The 23,051-nt window shown below is 43.4% G+C and overlaps 1 protein-coding gene across 5 annotated transcripts in view; it reads left to right on the top strand.

Moving 5' to 3' along the window:
* The window catches only part of TRIO (trio Rho guanine nucleotide exchange factor), a 355,799-nt gene that overhangs the window by 273,593 nt on the left and 59,155 nt on the right, over positions 1-23,051 (top strand). The gene's annotated exons all lie outside the window — the stretch shown is intronic.

Below are 23,051 nucleotides of genomic sequence, written 5' to 3'. Positions count from 1 at the left end.
CTTTAGATCAAGGTAACTGCAGCAAGGCTGCTTTTCCATTCTGTCTGGATGGATCAATAATGGGCTTCTAGTGAGAGGATGAAAGTCTGTTTAGGTCCTGAATGTCCAGCATGGTAGCCACTGGACAAATGTGGCTGATGAGCACTTGAAACGTGGCCAGTCTGAATTGAGATGTTATGCAGGCGTAAAATACACACTGGATTTCAAGGCTCAGTATGAAAAAATGAATTTATAATTGTTTTATAGTCAATACATGTTAAAATGATATGTTTTCATAGAATGGGTTAAATAAAATGTATTATTAAAATTAATTTCACCTGTTTCATTTTACTTTTTAAAATGTGACTACTAGAAAATTTTATATATGCAGCTTGTGCTATATTTCTATTGGAGAGTACTGGTTTAATCTTTCATCTTAGTGAAAAGCTAATATGAGACTGTATGCCCTTTTAAGAAACATTGGTCTGTAGCTTCTAGAAAAGTGCAGAATGGGTAGAGTTAATATGTCTTGAACCATATTATGTCTCAGTCTTCATTTTTCTGCAATACTGGCAAATGGCCGATTCTTCCAGATTTGGGGTATGCCATTTGTTTCCCTTCCTGAGAGAAGATCTCTATACTCTGCCATAGTCAAGTTCTTTTTTATTAATTTTGGAGCATTCCAGCTGCTCTCTTCATTTGTCTCTTGTGCCGTCTTTACATTCATCACAACACGTCCTGGAGACCATCCTCTGGCTGCAGAGTGTTAGTCGTTGCGCTGAGCTAAAGGAAGCTGCACAGGATACAGCTGCTGATTGGCTCCTCATTAATTACAGGCCCAATTGTGTTTCTGATCCCTTGGGGCCTAAATATGACCTTACTGTCACCTCACTAGGAGACTAGAAGAATTTGGCTATTATTTTTCCAGAGATACAGAGAGAAAGACAGAATTTTCAGATTTTGGCAGAAGCCGAGGTGTCCGCTCTCGTTTCTGGCGAAGCTATCCGTGCGTTGAGAGCGCGTTGGACTTCCTGTGATGTGGACTTGAGTTCCGGTAGAGATCTGTGCTGGGCTGCCAGAGTGTTTCCAAAGTTGCAAAAGATACTTTAGTCCTTGAGTTTGAGTTGGAAATAAAGTACAACTGTTTTTCTCAAGTTTTAGCTTTTACGCAGAGGAGCCCTGGTGAACTTACGTGCTACAAATAGCAGTTGTTCTGAAAGATTCCTTTTGATATGTGCCTTTCCCGTGGTGTGTTCTTTACTTCCTGGTGTTCACAATTGCAGGCTAGCCAAGGGGCAAGAACTATGTGTTTATCACACTTGACTTTGTCCTGAAAACTTCTTTATGGAGGTTGGGTTTTTGCTCGATTTTAAGGTTAAGTACCATTTTGTTCTCTGAGCCTTTTTCTGTGATATTCTGACACTCTAACCCCTGAAAAGTTACTCCCTGCCCCTCACAAACGCTCTTTCTGTACCAAGAAGGTGCTTCTTCATTGAGTAAAACCTGTTGTGAACTAACAGCCAGTCAGTAGACAGGGGCTCAGAACCTTATCCATTTTTTCCTTCTTTCACGCATTTTTATTTTTCCTGTAATACAGGAAACTCTGACGATTATCCATTCCCTTGCAGCGTTAGTACCTGGGCAGTAGACTGGGGGCGGGAGAATCTTCCTTTGGGCTCTTTGACAAGCCTCTGCCAGAGCGTCCTGTCTGTGATCAAGTCCAGGAAATGAGGCAACAATGACCAGGGTCTCCATGTAGGAGAAGAGGTCTTCAGCAAACAGTTGGGGCCACAAGGGACAAGGATCTGGGTATGAAGTCCAAAAGCACAGAGACTCCAGAAGCAAGAGGCCGCTGCCAGCTTGGGAAGCAGGAGATGTGGATTTGCTTCTGCTTAGCCTCAGAATTCTTCTTGCTCTTGTGTAAGAAGGACACATGTCCTTATGAATGTTTATATATCGGTGTGTGCTGGGCTCTTGGTGCCTGTTATTCCCACACGTCTGCTCACCCCACATCTCATTTCAAGCCCTTGTTCACTTTGAGAGCTGTGCTGGGCTTGAAACCCTTCTCTTGAAAAACTTGATGTCCACCACCGTAAAAGAAACCGAGTGCTGATAAATTGCACGTGGTCTCCTTGTCCATCAGACTTCCAGTTATAGCCATGCTTCAAAACCACCAGGTGAACCTGGGCTCACAGTGAGTAGTGGGCCCTTCTGGGCTGATTTGAGTATTTATACTCACAGTCACATTGCAATTCGTAAAATATCTTATCATTCAGAACCAAATAAATAGACATTTGACTTTAATAGGCATGTTTTTTACATTTGAAATTTGTGGAAATTTAAGTTGTTGGACCACGGAGTTATGAAAAAATTTTTGAGGCCTTAAGGGTGAGATAATTTTGGAACAGAGATTAGTAAATATGCTCATTCCTCCTGCTTGAAAGATCAGAGAAGAATCAAAGACAGTTAAGAAACTACCTTTAGAGATTAACAACAAGTGATTAGAGACAAATACATAATGACAGTTTCCTGACATTCATGAGTTTTGAAGTGTGTGAAAGGCAAGACAACTTGCTTGTCTGTTATTGCCAAGGGGAGATCCATAAGAGTGGTGGACGTCCCTGGGAAGAGGATAAAAATAGTACTTATTTAAAATGAACAGGAAATATAAATTGCACAATTTGTTTTTCAAGGAGATAGCTTTGTATCTGAAACTAGACTCCAGTGTGAACACTGTTCCATTGAAAAGCGCTTTCCGTTTCATGGGAAAGGTCGTGTAGGAAGACTGCTGTTCAGGCAGTCTCTGTGGACAGGCAGACGTGGTGTCTGATGTTCATTCTTGTCTTGCTCTGGCTGCCCTTCTCCCTTTGTCAGAGCATCTGAGTCACAAATTAAGCAGACACCAAGCACATTAAAATAGACTAAGGATTCAGCAAATCCTTGTGCTCATCCAGTCTCATTTATCTTTGTGGTTTTTACCATCTACCATTACATCAGGATCTCTGGGGTTGGGGCCTGGACGTGGAGATCTTGTATCTGTGTCCTGGCGAGTCGAACATGGAGCCAGATTGAGAAGCACTGAGCTCCCACACTCCCTTGTGTATAATCCATTGATTTACTGGTAAAATGTAATTATCTTTAATCTCCTAGTAAATCCAAGGGATTTTTTCTTTCCTACTGTCTCAGCTTGCAAAACTTGTCACTTTTCTCTTTTTGTTTAGTTAGTCTTGGTCACAGAAAGTAAACAGGAATATCAGAAATGTTTATATTTTCAGCAAGGCCAATTCAAAACATCCCTAGTCTGAGTAGTTCAGCTTTCCTCCTGCACAACCAGGCGACCATCCGTGATAGTATCTGAGAGTTTAGCTCCGGGGTTCGGGGGATAACCCAACAAGCACACCTGCAGCAGTGCAGGGGACACCTGGTGGGCAGCCATGCCCAGAGTTGGTGATGATTGGAATGGAATAGTCAGTAAAAATAGAATTGTCTGTGTCGGGAACCTCAGCAGCGTAGTGTCACGTACTTGCTGCAAGGCGCATGTCTGAAGTATGTAGTGGCAGTCTTTTGACCATATTCACTTTTTTTAAGGTCAAGCGAGGATCCGTCATTAGTCTTCGGGAGGTTTTTCCTTTGTGCTCATGCAGCTCATTGGATCTGAAAAACAGCCAACATGTCTGTGTCGTGGTACTGCCTGTCATCTAGATTCCCCCACGGCCCAGACTGGTGCAGTTTGATGAGTTGAACTTGGAGAGTCACTCTCAGCCCTCGCTGAGTTGTGCTTGGCTGAAAGGGGGCTTTGAGAGAAGACCTTCCAGTAGTAAGAGTGACATTTCTGGTTGGAGCTTTGAGAAGAGGCTGTGGGTTGAATTTCAAGGTTTGTTCTTAGTGTCAGTTGGACTTGAGCTCTGATTCCATCTCTGTCTTTGATGGTGTTGCAACCCTGGCCCTGAGATAGGGCAGAAAAGGATGATCTCTGAGACCTTTGTCAGCTCTGACAGTCTAAGTTTATATTTCTTGTAAAGCCTTTCTGAATAAAGGCCAATTCCACACCTCCCCTTTCCTTATGCTAATCCCTAATGAGATGGCAGGTGGTCTTTTTGCTAGTTCTTTGATATATTTAGAAGAAAATACCCACTTAAAACGATAGCCTTAACCTCTGTACAAGCTGTCTATATAAAGTCTTTTTCTCCTTTGGATAGCATATTGCTCAGGACTTGCATTTTATTTCGAAAAACTTAAAAAACATGATTTATTTGTTGTCAGTTATTTGTGAGAAAAACAAGGGCACAAAAACATGAAAAATAAAGCCTTTTGCTTGCTGGCTACTTGATCCTATACACTCAGAGACTTTAACTCCTCACACTACTTTTACTGAAAACAACGTACCAAAAATAATCCTTCGTGGTTTCTGGTTCACCACAGCGTCTACAGAAAAGTGGACACCGTCAAAATCAGGTCTCCATCTTGCCCAGACTGGCTGCAGTCATAGAAGAGAAGACCCAGGAATTATCGTTCATATATGCAGTGATACATTATTGTTAATAATAAAATGGGACATTTTCTTTGATCAAAGTTAAAATTAGGAAAGAGAGATTTTCATGAGAAACTATGTGAAATGGAGGTTTTTCTCTGGCCTCCCTGGGCTGCTTCCTTGCGTCTCTCGAAGCTCTGCCAGGGTTTTCTTATCCATCCTCCTCTCCACCTGAGTGTTTGACTCTCTGCTTAACTGGCTTACCAGCTTCTTCAAACCTGTAAGACTCAAATTCCCTCTCCACCGCCTCCCCAGGAGTGGAAATGGCCCCACTTGCTCACCCAGAAAATGGCCAACACGCTTGAGGCTGTCTTCACTGGCCACTACGTTTTTTTCTAGTAAGATAAAATTTACCATCTTAACCACTTTTAATTATATAGTCCAGTGGCATTAAGTACATTCACAATGTTATGCTATCATTATCATCATCATCCCCAGCATGCTTTTCATCTTCCCATCTGAAACTCTGTGCCCATTAAACACTGACTCCCCACTCCCTCTGCCCCCAGCCACTGGCAGCCACCATTCTGCCTTCTATGTCTGTGAGTTTGACTACTCTAGGTATCCTCATATGAGTGAAGTCATAAGTTCTTCTCCTTTTGTGAGTGGCTTAATTCACTTTAATGTCCTCAGGGTTCCTCTGTGTTGTAGCATGTCTCAGAATGTCCTTCCTTTTTTTTTTTTTTTTTTTTAAAGATTTTATTTTTCTCCCCAAAGCCCCCCGGTACATAGTTGTATATTTCGTTGTGGGTCCTTCTAGTTGTGGCATGTGGGACGCTGCCTCAGCGTGGTCTGATGAGCAGTGCCATGTCCGCGCCCAGGATTCGAACCAACGAAACACTGGGCCGCCTGCAGCGGAGCACGCGAACTTAACCACTCGGCCACAGGGCCAGCCCCCTGTCCTTCCTTTTTAAGGCTGAATAATATTCCATCATGAGGATGTATACCACATTCTGTTTATCCATTCATCTGTCAGTGAACACTTGGGTTGCTTCCACCTTTTAGCTGTTGTGAGTAGTGCTGCTGTGAACATGGGTGTGTAAATGCTTTCTGTGCTTTGGGGAGTATACCCAGAAGTGGGATTGCTGGATGTTATGATAATTCTGTTTTTAATTTTCTGAGCATCCCTGTCATATTTTGTTACCTTTATCTCAATAATATATTTCAAATATATTCTCTTTTCTCTGTCTCCATCATTATCTCTTGCCTACCAGATCTCCAGTCTCACTTCTCACCCTCTCTTATTGCAGCTAAAACACAAATCTAATTATATTACACTTCTGTTTAAATTTATTCAGGGACTTTCCATTGGTCATAGAATAAAATCCCAGTTTCCTGTGTCCCACAAGGCCTTGCACCTCACGTGTGCACAGGTACACACACGTGCATAGCACACACACAATGTGTGCCCACACACACTCTCTCCCTCCCTTGGTGTGGTACATCAAGTAACAGGGTTTTTTCCTACTCTTTACCTGACATTCCCTTTCCTATCTCACCAAATAAAAAATGAAAAATCCTAAAGGAAAAAAATAAGTTTATCCAGTGAGTCTGTGGAGGGGAGGAGAGAACGGAATAAATCTTGGTCCAATTAACAACTCTTTCAGCAAAGGCTAACAGCAGGGTAACCTGAGAAAGACAGTCCCAATGAGGTGAACGCTAGGGACCACTAAAAACCTGCGATCAGCCGCGTATAAACTCCTGAAAGTATTTAAAACCCACCTTAATAGGAACGATGGGTGCAGATATAGTGCGGAAATTTAAGATGTGGTAGAGGAAGTACAAATAACACAGGTCTAAACAGCAGGATTGATGGGGGCAGAGGACCTCCCCACACAGCCAGCACGGGAGAGAGCAGCGGACGGAGAGAACGGACCCTGGAATTGTGGGGCCCGGCAGGGAGCTTTGAACTGAGGCCTGAAACCGTGGGGGGCGGGGTCTCCTCGACTGGATACTGCCTCGGCAGGGGTGTTATGGACAAACGAGTACAGTCCGTTATAATCTGTCTGTCGAGTTCTGTTCCGTGTTTTTAACATGAAGGATACGCACTTTATATAGATTTATTCACCGGGTCCATTAGTCAAAGTTCAGAGAAAGGGACGTTCTATTTATACCAGGGGTTACTCCTCAGAATACTTGTAATTTCCTAGAATGAAAGAATGAATGTGCCCAGACCCCGCACCTGGAGGTTAAAGGCTCCCTCTGATCTCAGGGTCCCACTGGCACAGCCACTGTGTGAGTATAAAGTTGGGACGTGTGTGCCTTGAGGCCCGATTTCGGTGTGCTGGAGCCCCTGTCATCCTCCTCCAGGGCTGTTTTCCCACCACGAGCCCCTTCTTCTGCCTCCCTGTCTGAATATCTGGCCCTTTGAGGTCCTGACTGCCTGTGTGCTAGTGTACCCCACCACTACTTGCTCCCCACCTTTGGGAGAAAGCCAGGGCTCTCCCCTCAGCTCCCTTGTCCCCTGGTCCCTATGTTGTACAGATGAGACCAGGTAACAGGGCTTCACCAGAGGTTTGCAGCTGGCAGACGGGAAGGACTGAGAAGGCTCCCCTGTGTGTCCTCTCCCAGGAACCCCAGGCCCTGGCCTTCCCGCCTGCGTTCCCGGCCTGCGCCCGTCATCAGGGTTCAGCTGGCCCCCAGCTCAGAGGGTAGGTACCTCAAAGCTGTTTCTCTCCTCAGAATACAAGCAGTTACTAAGATTCCTCACCCCCATCCAAACCACTTCCCCAGTTCCCAGGACAGCATCAGCCCGGTACAGGACAGGGACATTCTCTCCTTTTAGAGGAAACCTGGCCTCTACTCACAGGGCTGTGGCCTCGTCCTGTGCTCTCTGCCCGCCTCCAGAACCATCACCCAGAAAAGCAACAGCTCTGCAGAGACCGAGACTAGAGATTTCTCTAGAAATCTGTGTGGCCAAAAACAGAGCTCCCCAACTCGAGGCCTCTTGCATTTCCCCAAGTCTTTTGGGGACGGTTTGGTTTAAATTTGTTCAACCCAAATTTCATCTTTCCGAAATCATGAAATACTGTCGCAGAGCTGCGTCTAAATCTCCTACCTCTTATAACTGCTTAGAACTTTTAAATGACCTGATAAGTTTTCAGAAAATGTGGGACATTAAAAGGCTTTAGTGGCATTAAAAAATTTAGTTGAATATATTGTGATTCTGGTGTATTTAGACATTTGCTTAATGTCAGATTGCCGCTGTTAGTCAGAAAACACACCCCAGGCACACCAATGCATAGACATTTCAAACCTGTACCTGCCCACATAGTCTTTTAAAATATATATAATGGAAGATCTATATACTTTTTAAAAAAAATAGCTTGGAAAAGAGCAGTTTTTAGTCTGTTTCAACAGCTGCTAATGTAAATCCCTGTGGGAACAAAAACTGAGGAACGTGGAGTTGCACCAAGTACAAAGACATCGTCCCTCTCCTGAGCACCATGTATCCAGGACTAGATGAGCAGTCCAAGACCTGTGATTAGGGAACGTTTTCTATGCAACGTGTAATTAGGGAGCCACACAAGTGGGCCATTACTCAGTTGAATGCTTCATGTTGGAGGTATTTTCATGTTCCAACTTTACATTAAAGTGTTTATTAAACCAGGGAAAAACATGAGCAGGTATTGACACTGTCCGTATTAGATGATCACAAAATTATATATATAGCAAAGTCATAAACAACAAACGAGAACACTATCTTCCCACACTTGCTTTATATGGCCAGGGCACAGTGTTTAGGGAAAAAAGTATAATCAGGGGAAAAGAGAGCACCAGGGAAGACAGAAGGGTGCTCAGGTGACTCATGGCTGGCAGCGGGTGGCCACAGGGACAGGACAGGGTGTCTGCCTCCTGCTGCCTCTCTGTGGACTCAGTGTTTTAACTGCCTACTTTCTGACATTTGTAGATACCAGGCTTTTCTTTATTATTAGACAGACTGAAGTTTCTCTTTTAAATTTATTCACTCTAAATAGCATCTGCAAAAGCTGTGAAAAATTACGGAGAGCTGATAAGTTTGGTAAGAGATTGTTTAAAAAAGTACAGTGTGCTGGTTTTCATTAAGTATTTTGAAAGTGAATAAGTGCTGCACATGGAGGGAAACAATTGTGTATTTCAATCAGAGTAAATTTCCACTTGTTTCCATGATTTAGTAGATCGTGGCTCTGAGCACACCTGGTAAAATTGCACCTAAAGCGTGTGCCAGACAAACCAAAGTGTGTTTTGTCTGTTGCCTCTGTGTTCATTTCTCTGAGCAGAGAAGTTTGAGATGATTTTGTAATTATTTTGTGTTGCTAAAGCTAACTGTCCCATGAACAGAATTTCGGTAGATTTGTCTGTAGATCCTGAGAGCTGAGTTGCAAATGCAATGAGAAGGGAAAGTAGCATCACAGATTCTGGCTGATGCTGAAGCAGCGGCCCCCGACAGTTTTTAAATCACATGTCCCTGATCAAATCTAATGAAAGCCATGGTACCTATTCCCAGAAAAACATACCTAGGTACAAAACTTTTGCATTCAATTTCAGCGACCCCACATTCAGAAATTCTTTTCTAAAGAAGAGAAGAAAAGCCAAATTTTAAAACTTTTTAGACATCTCACATGGTTCAAAAATAAAACCGTGAAAAGACATAAACTAAGTCCCACAGTCCCATATACATGTATAGATAACCATTTTTATTCGTTTCTAACTTCTACTTCCAGTATTTTCTTAAGCAAATACAAACGCGCATTCATTCCTCCCTCCGTTTTCTTACATTTTACCCCAGCTTTTTTCACTTGGCCATACTTTTTAGAAACGACTCCACACCAGTTCGTGGAGGTGTGCCTTGTTCTTTTTCGTGGATGTGCAGAACTTCCTGAGAGCACAGAGCTTCGGTTATTAACTGGCGCACTGCTGAGCCACGCCAGGTGGTTGCCAGTCTGCTGCTGTTGTAAACAGGGCTGCGGCACCTCACCTTGCATATATACCATTACGTTCGTGGGCAGGTGTATCTAAAAGATGGAATCTGGAAGTGGGATTGGTGGGGTGAAGAGTAAATGCATTTATGGGAAACAAGCTTTTGAAGAAGAATCACCTGAATCATGAATTAACCACATCAGAAAAGAAAAACACAGTGAATTTTCTGTATAATGACATTTGCTTTTATATATATATTTTTTAATTTCGATAGGAGTCCTGACATTTGGGTTGTACCGAACCCTTTGAGTTCTCTAATTTTACCCACTTAGGAAAAAAAACCTCCCCTTTGAATAAGGTCGCTCTTTAAAACCATTCATAGAAATTAGATCACGAGTCTGTGTGTAACTCCCGTGAGGTGAGATTCTGATGGACATTTACCCACAGAGCTCTATAAAGGAGCACGCAGTGAAATACTAATGTAAATAATATTTCACCAATTTCTGCCTTTTTATTATAAAGTCAATCAAAGGGGTGCAAATCAGGAGTTCACCACTAAATGGAAGTCGTACTGGTTTCCAGAGAACCAGTAACTTCCCTCGGTGTGTATATAAAAATAGCTTTTTGTGGTGCCGCTGCTTTGCCTTCCATCCATGCAGAGCTGCTTCTGCATCCACACCACACCGTCACCTGTGAGACGCGCAGTCCTGAGACAGCGCTGTCTGTGGTTTTTCTTAATGGGCTTTAAAGTCTCTGTATAATCTCCTGACTTTCTGAAGGATTCAGTTTCTCATCACTCACATTTCACAAGACATTTTGAAAAATACTATTTAAAAAACCCTCCCCCATCTGACTTCCTTCCTTCTTTCCTGACACTGTGGAAGATTTTGGAGGGGACAGAGAAGGAGTGTGGAGGGCTGGAGGTCAGTCAGAGGGTTAAGGAGGCTGACCTTTGAGCTCTCACCCCCACAGCCAGCTCTGTCTAGGGGAAGGGTCCTGACTCCCCTTCTGGTGTTCGTGCGGCGCCGAGCAGGGCTCCCCTGGAATCTTCTGAGACCCCTCATCGCCTGAGCCATCGAGGCGCGTTACAGCAATGACTGGGATGCCGTGGATAGCTTGGTGATTCCACAATTCTGTCTATTCAAGGGGGTCATCATTCTCTCAAAACTTTTCCAGCCAAGCTCAGGGCAGGGGACCGTGTGTGTTTATTGTTTGAAGGGCCCTTTCAGACATTTGGGAGGACAGTAAACAGGCTCAGTCCCCTTGGCCGCGTTGCAGGCGGCTCTGGCATCCGCATTATTTTTAATTGTGATGTAGCCATGTGTTCACTTGCATCCTTTCCCTCCCCAGCCCTTTTCCTGAGTCTGTAGAATTTTGAATTTACTAGAAGAGTGACTATTAAACCACTGTTCTTAGAGATAGATTAGTTTCCTACTGTCTCAAAAATAATTAGACCATTTCTGTCCCGGATTATGGAGCAGATTGTTTTCAGAGAGGGAGAGGGGTGCGTTAGTCAGCTCAGCTGCCATAACAAAATACCACAGGCCGCATGTCTTCAACAACAGAAATTTATTTTTTCAGAGGTCTGGAAGCTAGAAGTCCCAGATCGAGATGTCAGCAGGGTTGGTTTCTTCTGAGGCCTCTCTCCTTGGCTTGCAGACAGCCGCCCTCTTGCTGCCTCTTCATGTGGTCATCCCTCTGTGTGTGCATCCCTGGTGTCTCCGTGTGTGTTTGAATTTCCTGTTCCTACAAGGACACCAGTCCTGTTAGGTTAGGACCTACCCTAACAACTTCATTTTAACTTAATTACCTCTTTAGAGACCTTGTCTCCAAATACAGTTACTTTCTGAAGTACTGGGGGTTGGGACTGCATCATATGAATTTGGGGGGACCCAATCAGCCCATAACAAGGGGGCTGCTCAAGTGAAGCCTTAGGAAATTAGCAGTACAACAGAGAGGCTGTGTGGAGGGCTGGCAGAGTGCCAGGCACTGGACTGCTTTTCTTTTCAGTTCATCCTCAAGAGACCCCCATGGAGGTTTATACTGTTATCCTCCCCATTTTATAAGAAAATGGAGGCATGGAGAAGTTAACTTGACCAAGCTTAGTAGGTGATGGAAAATGGGATTTTAAAAACAGGAGTCATGCTTCAGGGCTCAAGTTCTTAACCACTGTGCATCCTGCTCTCCATACAAGCTGGAAGGACCTTTGGTCCAGGGAGGAAGCTGTAGCCTCAGGAGATACACTAAGTTGCCCAAAGCAGCCATCACTTGGGGAAGAGCTGCTTTCAAGGAGCCGGGCTCTCAAGTCTGCTACCCTCCAGACTGCTTGCTTTCCTGTAGCTGCATACATTCCGAGAGGCCACGACCCCTCCAACCATCCCTTTCTGATTTGAATTATGATATGATAATTTCACTTGTTTTCTACCACCTAAAGAAGTCATCTTAAAATCTGTCCTTTTTTCCTTCTCTTGGGCCACTTCTCTCCTCTCTCCTCCCCGCCCTTCCCCCCATCCCCCCCCCCCCCGCCCAACACAGAACTTCACCCTCAGTGGGCTTGTTGTGACTAAATGAATTACAACCAATTACAAAAGTAAAAACATTTTTTTTTATCAATTTGCATCCAGGAGTAAAAGGTTTTTCCTCCACAACCCATCTCCACTTTCCCTCCCCCACAAAAAGTCAAAAGCCACACTTGGTCTTCCTTGAAAGAGCGGGGGGAAGTAGCTTCCTGTTGGGTCCTCCATTCTCGCTGACCCTCCCTGAGTGATTTTTGTGGTCTGCATCCTCACTCTCTGAAATTTCACAGAACTGAGACATCAAAAGCACATGGGTATTGGTTGTCAGGGGCCGGGACATTGCTCTAATGTCGTGAGCACTATTGTTCTTGTTGTATTTTTATGGAACGCAGTTGTGAGGTCTCCATCTCAGGTTGCCATTCTGCAGTAATCCACAGAGCTGATGCATACAGAGAATGTCACACAGCGAGTTAAAGTGAAATGTGAAAAAGGAGTACTTGAATGTTTGTTTTGTTAAAGCAAGAGAAAAACCCACATCATTTGTGAAAAGATAGCAAGCAAAGCACTGAAAAGGAGCCTATCGAGTTTTTGGCACCAAAATGAAGTGTGTGAATGCCTGCATAAAGGTGCTTTTGTGAGTTGGCAACTGTGCTGGAGAGCAGCAGGAACTAGTGTGCTGAATGGAGCCCTCAGAAGCAGGGTTTAGTCATCCCGTCCGTTCCTCCAGAGCAGGAGCTGTTATCTGTGGGGTAGGAAACGGGACAAAACGTCCCCTGAACAGGAGTATCTTTGTGCGTGGAACCTGAGAAATGATGCTGGTGGTGCAGCTGTGCTGGGGCCCACCCTGCAGACCTGCTGTGCCGAGAGGAAGCCGGGGAGAGAGGCGGGCTGGGGGTGGGGACAGAGAGCAGCCTGGAATGGGAATCGCTCTCCTGATCAAGCCGCAGGGCTCTCCCAAGTTCCCGCATCCCCACCGCAGAACTGCCTGCTACTCCTGATAACCGGGGTTTCAGCACCGGCTTGAAGATAGACTACCAAAAACTTATCAGGATTATTGATGGTGTATAAGTCTCAAGAACACACTAGTTTTTAGAGGAAATTACAAATAATATTCCTCATAGTTCTGTCGTTCGAGTTTCGATCTCAAGATGTAGGTGACATTGTTTTATGTATCCCATCTTTTGCTTTTGAGATTTTGGAGACCTTTCATCCTTCATTGACTGCCTAATTATTAATGTTTGTTTCCTCTTCAAAAAGTACTACAATCATAATAGGAAGATGTTAGGTCCCTTGGCTCATCTGAATTTTAGTTTTACAAATAGCATTCTTTAAGTATATTTTTACTTTTAGTCCTGATTTTAAAAGCAAGATTTGTATATGGACCATTTTTACTGTGGGTTTGTGGGGTTTTTTTTGAGACTTCCTTTGGCGAAAATGACCTTGTATTGTTTTGGACAGATTAATAACGGGACCTTGAACATTGAAGCTCTAATTTTAAATATTTGAAGAATAGTTATCACAAGATTAGGTTACATGGGAAGTGATGGAGGGGGCATGAATTTTGACCAAAAGAATTTCTTTTCAGCCAGTTTAAATAAAGATACCTTTATTTTCATGAGAATGAGATTGACTGTTATAATTTTGCCCCACAAATGTTCAGACAAATAATGATTTTATATTCCTTCAGTATATTTTTTCAGTAAATCATAGATCCATTTATTCACAGGTCATTAATTTGCCTAATATATTTCTTTTCCTACAAAACTTCTTCTCTGACTTTGCCTATTTTTCTCTGGTAACTTTTTTAACAATCTCAATTTCTTTAGCTATTTGCATTTATATAATGTAACACTCAATTTTTTAATTTTTTTAAAGTTTCTATTTTGAAATAATTTTAGACTTAGAGAAAAGTTGCAGAAATAGTGCAGAGAATTCCTGTAGCCCTTTACCTAGCTCCCTCCGTGTCACATGTCACATGACCCTGGTTCATTGATCAAAATCAGGAAACCAACCCTGATGCAGCACTGTAACTAAGCCATGCCTTATTTGGATTTTGCTTTAATGTCATTTTTCTGGACCCACATCTTATTTTGTTTTTTCCGATTGGTGGTGATTCCACCACCATTTTTGTTTTTCATGATCTTGACACTTTTGACATATTATTGGTCCTTTATTTTGTAAGATGTCCCCCAATTTGGGTTTATCTGATGTTTTCTCATGATTAAATGAAGTTCATGCATTTTTGGCAAGATTACCACAAAAATAACATTGTACTCTTCTTAGTGCCTCATGTCAGGGGGCCTGGGGGAACCTCGATGTCTCATTGCTGGTGGTGTGACCTTGATCATCTGGTTAAAGCAGTGTCTGCAGATTTCTGCACTAGAAAGTTAGTGTTCTCTTTGTAGTTCATAAACACCTGTGGGAGATACTTGAAACCACGCAGATATTCTGTTTCTCATCCTGCCTTCACCCACTTGCTTTAGCCTCCCTCAGTGGTTCTTGCCTGCAGCAATTGTTACTATGAGTGCTTGCCTACTGTGATTTTCTGTTTTCCTCATTACTTTGGAATATTTTTTTTTTTTTAGGAAGATTAGCCCTGAGCTAACTACTGCCAATCCTCCTCTTTTTGCTGAGGAAGACTGGCCCTGAGCTAACATCCATGCCCATCTTCCTCTACTTTGTATGTGGGACACCTACCACAGCATGGCTTGCCAAGCGGTGCCATGTCCACACCCAGGATCCGAACGGATGAAGCCCAGGCCGCCGAGAAGCAGAACATGCGAATTTAACCACTGCGCCATCAGGCCGGCCCCTGGAATTTTATTAGTTGGAATTCCATAAGGAAGAATGGTCCCTCTGCCTCATCTATTTACTCAATTATTTATATCAGTATGGAGTCATGGACATTTATTTTATTCAGTGATCCATAACCCAATACCATCATTATTTATTTTGTTGCTCAGATTGTCCCAACTTTGGCCTTAGGAGCTCCTTCTGTTTGGCCTCTGTGTACTTTGCTCATACGCTATCATTTTTGGAGCGCTTCCTTGCTTTTTGGAACTACAAGATGCTCCCAGCTCATCTTGTGTTTTCCTTGCCACACTCCTGGATCGAGCATTTTTCTAAGAAGCTCTGGGGTTCCTTTTATTGCAGAATGGTATTAAAAACTAAGATCAGGGTTCTAGGTGTGCTCATTGCCACATAGTGTCATGACTTTTAGGTCTTCTCAGCACACCTGTGCGTGTACCTATCCATGTGGATACAATGTGTATAGTCATAGTCTGTCTCCCTCTCTGTCTATCTTTGTGTGTGTGTGTGTGTGTATGGAGAGAGAGAGAGATAGAGAGAAACATGTTCATATCATACTGAAACCTTTGACTCCTACCCAACAGCACAGGGTTCCTTCTGGCCTTCCGCCTTTCCTAACTTGTACCCTTTTTTTCCTTCAGTGAGACATCTGCATCTCATTATCCCAAATATATTTACTTATTTGTTCAATCCTGATCTTTCTTTTTTTTTTTTTTAAGATTTTATTTTTTCCTTTTTCTCCCCAAAGCCCCCCGGTGCATAGCCGTACATTCCCCGTTGTGAGTCCTTCTAGTTGTGGCATGTGGGATGCCGCCTCAGCGTGGTTTGATGAGCAGTGCCATGTCTGCGCCCAGATTCGAACCAACGAAACACTGAGCCGCCTGCAGCAGAGCATGTGAACTTAACCACTCAGCCACGGGGCCAGCCCCAATCCTGATCTTTCTAGACGCCCATTTTGTTCCTCTTTGGAAATTGACTATTTTCTTTACCTAAAATGACTTGACTTTAAGAGTCTCAGCTCCACTTATTCTCACTGTAGTAACTTCAGAATTGCTCACCCGTACCCCAGTGAGATCAAACATACAGTTCTTTTTGTCTTTGGTTTTACAGTATACAATCGAAATCCTGTCACTTGGCTGACTTCTCTTCCTCACTACCCTCTTTACATGTGGTTGTGTTTTTCCTTTGAAATATAGCTAGGTTCATTCGTTGCGGTGGTTTACCTTCCGTTTTGAGCACATGCACCCCCAGTCCTGCTTGATTTTAATTATTTATTTGGGGGGTATGTGAAACATAACCATGGTTCCAAGAGCCAGCGTTCAGCTTTCTGAGATGTCTCTCATTTTTTCTTCCCAACATCCCTTGCCATTGGTCCTTACAGACAAACGTCTTTAAAAGCACCGTCTTCAGCAGTGGATTTTCTATTTTCTTTGTGACACTTTTAATTGTACACCCAGCCATCAAATGAAAGTATCAAAAACACACCAAAGATACCAAAAAACAGAATGTCTTGTTTTCCTTCGCATACTTCACTTTTTAATTTCTACATTACGTGTCTTCTGGTCTGCCAAATGCCTATAATGCTCGTCTTTAACCCACCCCGTTTAGTCCACCTCCTTTCCTTGCAAGGCCCAGCTCCATCTGTTCTAAACTGATCTCACTATTTCATTCCTCTCCTAGGTCCTGGTCATTTAAAACCCAGACGATTGTCCTTTTTCCTGACCACCATTCCTTACTCGACAACATTCTCACACTGCAGAGGCGCATCGTGCGCCCAAAGCTTTAACCTCCTTCTGCACCATCTCAGCTTCTCAGTCTCTTCCCATTTCCTTTCTGATCATGGCACATTATCACTTCCTTTAAAACTTCTCCCAGTTCCTGAAGTCCCCAGCCTCTGTTCTCACCGTCTTCTCCTTCCCACCCTTTTGGCCATGGTTCTCCCCAGCTTTCCCCCCCACACTGTCTGCTGAGGTCACCTTTGGGTCTTTCTTGCCTGAACTTCGGTTCAGACTTAGAACAGACTCCTGGTCGTACCACCAAGGTAGAAATAAGTCTTAAAGTTCAAAACTTATTTCCGGGAAGCTTTCGCCAGTTGTATGAACTTCCTCCCTTTTCCCGTTCTTCTCAACACCTTTCCCATCCCTCTCACTTACTGACATCAGTGCTTCTCTTGGTTCCGTGCTTCTCAGTCGGGTGCGTTAGGTTATCGCTCTTCCCAGGTAGGGCGTGGTATCTTTACGTGGTATAATGATCGTTACTTACTTCATAAAGTGCCACGTTGCCTGGTGAACGCTCTACAATCTCACACTTCCGTGTTTAGAAGGAAGGAGAGGAGGAGAGCTTCCTTTGTTCCTTCTTCCTGCTACGTTTCTCTGACAGATGTGAACTTGAAATTTGAAGACAGCAGTCACTGGGGAAACTTCCCCTATGTCTTAGCCAAAATTATTTCATTCATTTTTAAGCAACATTCCCCTCCTCTTTAGTAGAGAACATATGTTACACATAAAGTAATTAATTTCCCTGACAGCTCTTTTTTTATTTTTTAATTAATAGCCTTTTCTTAGCAGTCCTGTTTTTGGAAAGGGACAAAGTAAAATATTTAATAAAGGTTGTAGCAAATGAAATCTCAGAATGTCAATTAACTTGATTTCCTTTAGGACATAATTTTTACTGCTTTTTTGCCAATAAGAGAGAAGGTTATTTGTTTCGTAATAAAAGTTTTCTTTTCTCGCATAAAAAGTGCTCTGTGCAGAATTTCGCCTCTTGCTTGGTTCTGGCATAAGTACGCCATTGGGATCTATCATGGGACCATTTATGGGGAAGAACAACTATATGCTTTGCTTTGGGTCTTTTAAGAATATGAGGCCAATGTGGGCCCGTAAATGCCGAATCCCACTGTGTAGCAGTTTGCTTTGGGGAGGGATTATGGTGCCGGAGGCTGCTTTTTCTGGGCCCTGGGCGGCTTCTCTTCTTTTCATGGTTGTTCATCGTCTCAGACTCAGACCTAAACGTAAGGGAACTAGGCATCTATGCTGTTTGCACAGTTCGTCCTTGGAGAACTTTTTACATTTACTTTGCAGCAAATGGGGGGTAAGGGAGAGAGCCCAGGGTCTACTTTTCTATAACTAAGGAGCTAAAAAAGGCGACTCTCTTCTTAGCAAAGCAGTCACACAACACAAAGTCATTTATACCATCAGGGTAGATAAAGCAGAAAGGAGAGTTATTCATAAAAAGAACTCAGGAAGGTAGTGCCTGATTTTACTAAGGTAAATGTAGGCTTCGGTAAATCATACCCCCTCAGAAAATGCTTAAGTAACTGAGGGCCACATTGTAATTTTAACTGTAAAGAAAATTCCAGGTGAGCGTGCGTCAGAGCAAGAGATGGGCCGTCACCGTTTGGAAAGCACAGTGTGTGCTGCTTGAATTAATGAGAAACAGGAGAGTACATCCACTTACCATAGGGTTGCAAAGTTAGACTTCATGACTGTTACCCAGTGGATGCTCTCCAACGAAGCCATTGTGCTCTCCGAGACAAGGGAGAGAACACATGGAGACTTTCAAATAAAGAGAGAGGATTTATGTAGGCTAGAGAAAATAGCCAGTTTCCAAAAAGGGCAGAAATGAGCTTTTAAGATGCTTTACTAAAAACACCTTCACAAATCACATATAAGGATATTTATTTTCACTTGTATGGCTGCTTCTCATAAGGAAGAGTGAAGATATGTTTTTAATAAGTGAGGAGTGGCATTGTAGCACAGTGATGTCACCAGTTGGCTATAGACGGAATTACGTTTCTTTTTGTTATCAAGTCACATCAGGAGGCACTGTTGGTTGTATGTCTCAGAGAAGACCTCCACCCAAAGCTGCGCAAAGCCCCAAGTCAGAAAGCCTGGCGTGGGGAGAGACCCATCACTTGACATTTCACTGAGTAAGGAAATCACACTATGAGCTAGTGTAGGAGAGGAGAAACATCTGGCTCACAGTGCGCCCGAGGAATTTCCTTGAGCTCCAATTAGAGTCACTGTGGTAGAATGTAATCCACGGCGTCTGGATATTCCCACATGTGAAACCCAACTGTAAAGCAGTGCTCAGAAGCAGGCAGAGGGAGCGGCCGTCCACCGGGAGGGGAGCTGCACTCCCGCCATGGCTGGGCCCTCCAGCTGCACGGTCCCCACCCGTGTGCCTGCCGCTTCCCCCATCCCAGCCTGCTTCTGAGTGGCTGTTGTTGCACTGTCTTCTGATTTTGCAGAAGAGCGGGTTACTCTGGCTGCTGTAGGGATAGAGAGGGTAGGGGTTCTGAGCCTCAGTCTCAAGTCAGCTCGGCGCTCACCATGCCAAACGGAATTAAGCCGGTTGATCCGCTGGACTCGCTTTCCTCCGTCAGCTCAGCCTACCACAGCAGCGGGCAGCCCAGCACCTGCAAGTACTGGATCCTCGACCTAGGTACCCACGCTTCCTGCACATGCCCCGCCAGCCTGCTCTCCCTCTGCCTGTTTTCTTTCAGGTGGCTGCTGGAACGATTGTTGTGTGCTTTCAAGCAGCAATGTTTTGTGCTGTAACACTGAAGTGTGTTATCTGATGACTGCCTGTGAGAGGGGACTGTGTGGGGATGTTATGGGGGGACCTCTAGCAATGGGATGAGAAACAAACTGTGCTCTGTGCAGTCATCCGTTGATTGATCGGTTGGTTGAAAGCCTTTCTTAGTATCTGGGACTGCTTTTGATGATTCTTTTTTCTTGTAAATGGATATAAACAGTCTGAAGTTATCTGTGCTGTAAATTACCTTCTTAGGATTTTCGTTGATCTTATGTCTGTTTCAGGTTTAATTTTGTTTGAGGCTTTTCAGGCAATTCAAGAAAATGGCAGTGTCCTGCATTTATATTTATATTCTCTGGTTCCTTCTGTTAAGAACTGCAGCCATATAATAAGATGATATAAAGTTAAATGGGGGAAGGGGTCTCCCAGTAATCACCAGTATATTTCAAGGGAGTGTATGTGCTGGGTTCTGGCTTTATATACAGAACTGGAGTCAAGACAAGAAAATTTGATTCCTGCAAAGGTCATCGAGAAGCACATAGGCTCCACGTTGAGGCAAAGGCAATAGGATGCAAAGAATGAAGTGAGGGAAGGTACTGGGTCTGGGGATCCCCTCGGAACCCCTGCCCCGCAGGGCTCCGAGGAGGCTCACTTTCCAGCAGTGACCCTTGACATCTGTCCAGACCGTGCCACCATTACGATGAGTCTCTCACAGGCTGTCTCCTGCGTACCCGCGGGGATGGCTTCCACCAGGATTTTGGTCCTGGCCTCATGCACTCTTAGTGCTTGCCTCCACTCTTTCCAGCCATTATTCACATGTGCTTCAGAAGTGGGCAGCCCGAGGGAGGGGGCTGACGGCATCTGGTGAGACCTTCTGGACACATCCAGTGTACTGTGAGCTCAAGAGAGAAGGGTCGGGGTGAAGGGACCCGCCAAAAAAGGGGGCATCCAAGGAAAAGGGAGGCGCAGAAAATGTGCTTGCAGCACCTAAAGGGGAAGGGACACTCTTTACATGTTTGTTCATGAAATACCAAGGAAAACAGCAAAATTATCTTTGACTAATGGGTTCTGGAGGAGGTAAGTGTTGTCTGTGTAAATGTTGAATTTGTTGGCATGAACATTGTTTTTGATAATATTCCTCGTATTTTTTGTTCATAAAGCTATCAAGACATTTTTAAAAGTCACTGACTGTAACTTTTATCATATTTGTGTTCATTAAAGTGTTCAAGAATGGCCTCCCTCTGTGGAGGGGTCCAGGCTGGGCAGGTCCGGTAGTGACACTGCGCACTAGGAATTCTGCACTGGGTGTGTGAAAGTAGATGATCCATAAGATCTCTTCACTGAAAATAATGACGTCCGTGCACTGAAAAGAACAGTTGACAATGTCGAAAGTCTGGTTCCAGGTCTCAGCCACTCAGTAGTTCTGGGTCTCAAGTAAACTGCCTTCTCTCTCTGAACTTTCTTTGTCTGCAAAATGGGAATAACAACAGAGCATCCCTCTCAATGTATCATAAACATCCCCAAAGAATATTTTAATGAACAATTTTGCTAAGAAGAAATGGATTTTAAGAAGACATAGCATTCTTATAGAGAGAATTTTGAATCCTAGCAATATTTTAGTTCCTTACAAATTCTTCTGAAAGGACATTATTAAACTATCTTTTTTAAATACTAGAGGATAGTTATGCTATTATGTCTTTGCTTTCCCCTAGATATATTTCTATACTGGGAATTCTCAAAGCATAATGGAAACTCCGGGCAATGTTATCTAAGCTGTCACCACAGAACTTTTAAGCTAACACAAATTTGGAAAGAAATGGATGTCCACTGGGATTCTCATGAAAAAAAAAAAGCAATAGTCTCTTCACAGTAAAGGATAGAGGAAAAGCAAAACTCTAGTTTGATTTTTTTTTTCCTGGAGCAATAAGACTGTTCATCTCTTTCCAAACCTTTATAGTAATTCCAAGACAATTTCCTGAATGCCATGTTATAGCAGAGTGATATTTTAATACATTCTTATTCCACTTATTAAATGGATTATGGGGAAATATATGTGCATCAGATTTGAAAAGGAAAAAATATTTCAAGTAATATCCAAGAAGTAAATCCACAGTAACTTTCAAATGCCCAGTAAATCATAGAGAGTGATTGCAAAGCCTTCTTTATACCCAAAGCAATCTGGGGGTTCATTTATTGGAGTACCTTGTAGTGGGGCATTCTCCTTGTCCAAATGTGAATTAGTCTTGCTTGGAATAATCTGCGTGCAAGCCCAGTTTATTTGCAGATGTTGCCGTTACCAGTAACTTACACAGCCGTATGCCCGGAGAGCTTTACTGCTAAGCCGTTGTTAGGGAAAGAACTCGAGAGAAGGTAAGGTCAAGAAGAACTATAAATTATCTTTTAAGAGGGTTCCTCTGGGAGAGCCCAGCATCCTGATAAGATAGTGAACTATGGAATTTGTTCTCACTCTGAACTAAGTCTGCCCTTTTATAGGGCACATGGAATCTCTTCCAGTGCTGCACGCGTTCCCCGGACTGAGGAAGAACGTACTGCAGTGAAGCCCTAACATTAAGCAGATCCATGTACGAGTGAACTGTGGGCCTTATCATTCTTCTTGAACTCTCAAGTCTTTTTTGATGGGGAGTGTGGATTCTCGCCAGTGCAGTTTTGTTTTTATAAATTAAAGGAAAACGTTCAAAGACTAAATATAGGAAAGACCTTTCTTTGCTGAAACACATAAGGAGAACCTGTTCTGAAAGTGGGCAGGGAGGTTCGCAGCGGTGCCCCTCACCTCCAGGAGGCCAGAGCGCGGGGGCATTCAGTTTCCTGGGAGTAAATGAAAAGCCCAGGAGTGCTCAGCACAGTATTGCATTGTTTCAACTGCGAACACGGATTGTTTCACGCAAGTTACTGTGCGAATTATGTTCTGTCTCAAATCTTTTTTGCTCTTTAAGTATTTTTAAATGAATCTGAGTTTAATACTCTATATGCATGATGATACAAGGGGAATAGTGTGTTACTGTAGAAGTCAGACCACCATTGTTCTTGTCTTGACTCGCCCCTGCCAATGTGGCCTTGGCTAAATCCTTGTTAGTCTCACTCAAATGCAGTTTCCTCACCTGCAAAAACAGGAGGACGCTTACTGCTGCTATGGTTATTATGTTCTCCAAGACTACATTAAAGGTTATTTTTTTTCCTTTTAAGCAAACTGCAATTTTAAAATAATTCTCATTTATTTTGTCACTTTTCACTAATCAAAGATGTGTTTAATTGTCTCTCTGAGCTTATGGTGACAGTTTTGGGAAAAAAGACAAAACATTGTTGCTCACTGAATTTATATATTTTTCCAGTCAAAAAACACAGATACTCAAAATTATTTGGCTTTATTTAGAGTGAATATAAAATTTTTAAATATTAAAATTTTTTGAAGTTAATATTAAAAGTATACTGAAAAGTTCTCTCAAAGTGCCCTGGAAGCCTAAAGCTCCCAGATTAGGAGGCTTCAGATGAAATGGCCTTTCCTGGTTCTGGAATTCTCTCCTCTCTGGTGGAGGAGCAGGCTTGCCCCTCCTCAGCTGCAGTCTGTCTTTGGGATGTGCTCTCTAAGTACATCCTGCACACAGCTTTGGGGGAGCACAAATTTATGACTTTCATGCTGAAGAATTTCCTCCAGGTTCTCAGAGTTGGCCCCTCGGGTGAGCGAGTGAGTCCGTAAACCCAGCCTGGTCCGCCTGGGAGCACGGGGTGATGAGCCTCGGAACTCGGCAAGTCCCCTGAGGCTC

The sequence above is a fragment of the Equus quagga genome, chromosome 9, assembly GCF_021613505.1.
Source record: "Equus quagga isolate Etosha38 chromosome 9, UCLA_HA_Equagga_1.0, whole genome shotgun sequence".
Classification (NCBI taxonomy): Eukaryota; Metazoa; Chordata; class Mammalia; order Perissodactyla; family Equidae; genus Equus; species Equus quagga.
The sequence above is the reverse complement of the archived record's forward strand: the minus strand, read 5'-3'. Positions and strand labels throughout refer to the sequence as shown.